Genomic DNA, 5,119 nt, shown 5'->3' with positions numbered 1-5,119 from the left:
AACACACTGGGGTGGTGATGGCAAAGTGGAGTGCAGAGAGGAGAAAGGGAACACTTACACTGGCTGATCGGAGTGGGGTTTTTTTCTACGTTGCACACTCGCCTTCTTGGTCAGGCTGTTGGCACTAACCAGTGCTGCCATCTCCAGGGCCTGTCACCTTGCTGGAGAGCCTCCTGCCAGAATGTTGTTGCCCGCCTCTCCTCCACAACATCCTGCAAATGGCTGAAGGCTGACTCGAGGTGCAAGTTTCCTCACTGCCATCCTCTTGGCTTGAATAATAGCAAGTGCTGTGGAGCCGTTTAAATGCAGCGCCCCTTCATTTCATTGCTCAGATGACCCCCAGGGGCAGGCACTGACCCTCTGAAAGAAAACCCTACCTAGACCTATTCTCCCACCCTATGCCTGTAACCCTGTAACCTCAGCTAATCTGCACATCTTTGGACACACTAAGGGGCAATTTTTAGCATGGTCAATCCACCTAACCTGCACATAGAATTTTTGACCTTTGGCTGTGGGAGGAAACCATACTACCTGGGGAAACCCATGCAGACACAGAGAGAACGTGCAAACTCCACACAACCCAAGGCCAGAATCGAACCCGTGTTCCAGGCGAAAATGCCACTTTGCCATTCTTGTTCGATAATTCCGACTAATGTCTTTGATGATGAAATGAAATGAAATGAAAATCGTTTATTGTCACAAGTAGGCTTTAAATGAAGTTACTGTGAAAAGCCCCTAGTCGCCACATTCCGGCGCCTGTTCGGGCAGGCTGGTACGGGAATTGAACCGTGCAGCTGGCCTGCCTTAGTCTGCTTTCAAAGCCAACGATTTAGCCCTGTGCTAAACCAGCCCCTTGATTCAAGAGATGGTGAACTAAATGGATCCCGTACCCAGTCAACGTCTTCCATACTCATGGGGGGGGGGGGGAGTAGAATTTGAACTTTTCTTTTTCCACCTAACCTGCACATCTTTGGGTTATGGGGGTGAAACCCACGCAGACAGTGACTGGAGCTGGGATCGAACCCAGGTCCTCAGTGCAGTAGGCAGCAGTGCCAACCACTGTGCCACCATGTCGCCCCGCATTTGAACTTTTCTTGTGGTGTTTTAAGATGTGTGCAGATGAGGTTGAGTGTAGTTTTGCCAGCAGGATTTGCTGGTGCCATCTTGATCATCTCAATCGGACCCACTTACCACTTTTTCCTGCCAAAGGGCCAGTTTTGTTCTGAAGCCTTGAAGTTTATCCGTGGCAGTCAGAATGTTCTCCTTTTTCTCCTGCATTTTAACATTTAACTCAGTCAGATGGCTGAATATATCTGAAAGATATGCAAGCATAGCACGCCAGGAATCATCAAATGTTAAACCTTTGTGTGGCAATTTGTGCAGAACCGCAAACTCTTTCAGCGAGTTACAGAGCACATAAAGATGAGAGAGGACCATTTCCCAAGACAGTCATCACACTTCTGTGTGCATGAGTAAACCCTGGTATTCGGCTCCCATCTCTTCTCATAAAATAATGAACAAGCGCGAATCCAAAGGACCTGACTTCACACCATTGTTGTTGCAGCATCTGTGTACGAATCTTGCTTTTTTTCTCCTGAGGTTCTGTTCTTTTGGCCACATCTGAATCAGAGCAAGATTCTTCACTTCCCGGCAAGAACTTATCCATGCCAAGCTGTGATCAATCACACCACACTACACAATAAATGCCCTCAAGCATCAACTTAGAAGCACAATTTCAGCTCTTCGGCTGTGCCAAGCCGAAAGCTACTCCTTCAAAAGTGGTTTGCCCAGATGCCTCACAGCATGGAGTTGCCAAACTTCAATTGCCTTCTCGAAACTCCAGGGCTTCTATTGGTGACTATTTGACCACGCGGGCTTACCGAGCCGACCTTACTTAAGGTCTGCTCCTCACAGTCAATTCTCTAATTGGAGCTTGCTTCTCCTTTTCTGAACTTTATTGGTTCCTCTTTTTTCCTCTGTCTTCTTACCTTACTCAGAACTTAGTTTTGTTTCACTTCTCCCTGTCTTCGTTTCTTTTTTTCTCAAGACCTCTCGCAGTCTCTCTGGCTTCTTCCAGGGTTTTCATGCCCTTTTTATATTTTCACTTTTTGCGCACCTCCAAGTCCCGAGGAACCTGGGGTCTCCCGCACCTGCACTATCCAGCAAATCGCTGCATATGCGCAGTTTGGATTTTTTTTACATTAGCCGGGCCTATGTGCCTGACGGAGTCAGCCTTTTCCTGGCCGGTGCACGTATGAAAAGTCTGAGGATCACCAGGAGGCAAAGACCAATACACCAGCCTCTCTCTCCCCGCCCTCCCGCCCGGACTCCCGGACCTTTCAACACCCCAAATATCACCACCTCTGGACTCAGGGCCACCCTTACACCCAGAACAGGTGAATGGGACATTCTGAATTCTCCCTGTGTGTACCCGAACAGGCGCCGGGATGTGGCGATCTAGGGGGATTTTCACAGTAACCTCACTGCAGTGTAAATGTAAGCCTACTTGTGACAATAAAGATTATTATTATTAACCTTGGACATAACACCCAAAATCCCTGCCAGAACTCCCTCAGTTTTGGACATGCCCAGAACATGTGGACGTGATTCACGCGCCCCCCCCCCCCACCCCACCGCATACTGCCCACAGCGATCCTCCACCCCTGCAAAGAACCAACTCATCCTCGGCACCATCATGTGCACCCTATGCACCACCTTAAACTGGATGAGGGTTAACCTCGCACACGACGAGGGCGCATTCGCCGTCCGCAATGCCTCTGCCCACGTCCCGGCCCGCACCTCCCTTCCGAGCTCCTCCTCCCACTTGCGCTTAATCTCCTCCATCAGAACACCCTCTCTCTCCATCAATTCCTTGAATACATCTGACACCCTCCCTTCCATATTTCTTCCCTGATTTTTTTTAAAATTTAGAGTACCCAATTTTTTTCCAATTAAGGGGCAATTTGAAATGAAATGAAATGAAAATCGCTTATTGTCACAAGTAGGCTTCAAATGAAGTTACTGTGAAAAGTCCCTAGTCGCCACATTCCGGCGCCTGTTCGGGGAGGCTGGTACGGGAATTGAACCGTGCTGCTGGCCTGCCTTGGTCTGCTTTCAAAGCCAGCGATTTAGCCCGGTGCTAAACAGCCCAGTGTGGCCAATCCACCTACCGTGCACATCTTTGGGTTGTGGGGGCAAAACGCACGCAGACACGGGGAGAATGTTCAAACTCCACACGGACAGTGACCCAGAGCCGGGATTCGATCCCGGGTCCTCAGCATCGCGGTCTCAGTGCTATCCACTGCGCCACATGCCGCCCCATATTTCTTTGTCTGATAATAACTTATAATGTAACACTGGAGACGACAGCCTCGGGAAGGATGACATCTCTCTCCTCACAAAATCCCTCACCTGCAGGTACGTAAAGCCTTTGGGCAACTCATACATTTCCTTCAACTCCTCTAGCCTCGCGAATTTGCCCCCTATAAAAATGTCCCTAAAATACTCGATCCCCACCTGCCACCATGCCCAGAACTTTGCAGCGAGCCGTGCCGGCACAAGCCTATGGCTGTTGCATATCGGCACCCACAACAACATGCCCTCCAGCCCAAAATGCGGCCTGCACTGGCTCCACACCCCTATTGCTGACAGTACCACTGGGCTCACAGAGTGAGCCAGCAAGAATAGAAGAGGTGCCAACAACAGAGCCTCCCCGACGCGACACCACCTCCATCCACCCCCAAACCGACCTCTCCTCCACAGCCCATTTCCTCACAATCACAATATTTACCGGCCAATAGTAATTTATCAGATTTAGCAACACCTGCCGCCGCCCCCCCCCCCACCCCCCCCCTTCGAAAACCAGCCAAATTCCCCCAAAATCTCCATAATTCTTCCAATGCTTCCCATTGGGTCCAAGATATACAATAATACATTATCTACCTAGGACGAAACTCTATGCTCGGCCCCCACCCCACTCAATCCCTTTCCAATCCCTCAACGCCCAAAGCATCATTGCCAATAGCTCTATCGCCAAGGTGAAAAGCCACGGGGAGAGTGGGCACCCCTGTCTCGTCCCATGGTGTAACCCAAAGTACCCCAAATGCATCCGGTTCGTCCGAACTCTCATAGGCAGCACCCAGAAAACCCTGCCCAAATCCAAACCGCCCCAGCACCTCCAACAAATACGTCCACTCATAAGCATTTTCCGCGTCCATTGCCACCACTACTTCCTCCTGTTCCTGTGAGGGCACCGGAATAACATTAAATAGCCTCCGCACATTTGCCGACAACTGTCTTCCCTTCACAAATCCCGTCTGGTCCTTTCCTACCATCCCCGGCACACAGTCCTCAATTCACAAGGCTAGCACATTCACCAACAGCTTTGCATCAACGTTTAGCAGCGACATCGGGTGGTACAACCCACACTGCTCCGGGTCCTTATCTTTCTTTAAAATCAGGGAGATGGAACCATACGACAATGTGGGGGGACTTCCCCCTCTCCCTCGCCTCAGTGTACGTCCGCACCAACATCAGCCACTGCTCCACATCAAACTTTTTATAAAACTCTACTGGGAACCCATCCAGGCACAGGGACTTCGCTGTCTGCATCACACCAATGTCATCCATCACCTCCCTTAGCCAAATTGGGGCCCCCAACCCTGAACCCTCTCCCCCTCCACCTTAGGGAACTCCAACCCATCGAGGAACCGCTGCATCTTCTTCTCCCCCTTCAGGGCTCTAACTCATACATCCTCCTACAGAAGGCATCAAATGCTCCATTCACCCCCTCTTTATCTGTCACCACCTTATCCCTCTCGTCCCTCACACTACCAATCTCCCTCACCGCTGCCTGCTCCCTCAACTAGCGAGCTAGCATCAGGTTTGCCTTTTCTCTATGCTCGTACACTACCCCTCTGGCCCTCCACAACTGCGCCACCACCTTCCTGTGGACACCAATCCAAACTCCATCTGGAGCCTCTGCCTCTCCCTTAATAGCCCCTCCTCCGGCGCCACCGAGTACCTCCAATCCACACTCAGAGTTTCATCTACCAGCCTTGCCCTCTCCTCCCGCTCCACCCTCTCCCTAATAGCCCGAATCAAAATAAATTCCTCCCTA

The sequence above is a fragment of the Scyliorhinus torazame genome, chromosome 4 (genome assembly GCF_047496885.1).
Source record: "Scyliorhinus torazame isolate Kashiwa2021f chromosome 4, sScyTor2.1, whole genome shotgun sequence".
NCBI lineage: Eukaryota > Metazoa > Chordata > Chondrichthyes > Carcharhiniformes > Scyliorhinidae > Scyliorhinus > Scyliorhinus torazame.
The sequence above is the reverse complement of the archived record's forward strand: the minus strand, read 5'-3'. Positions refer to the sequence as shown.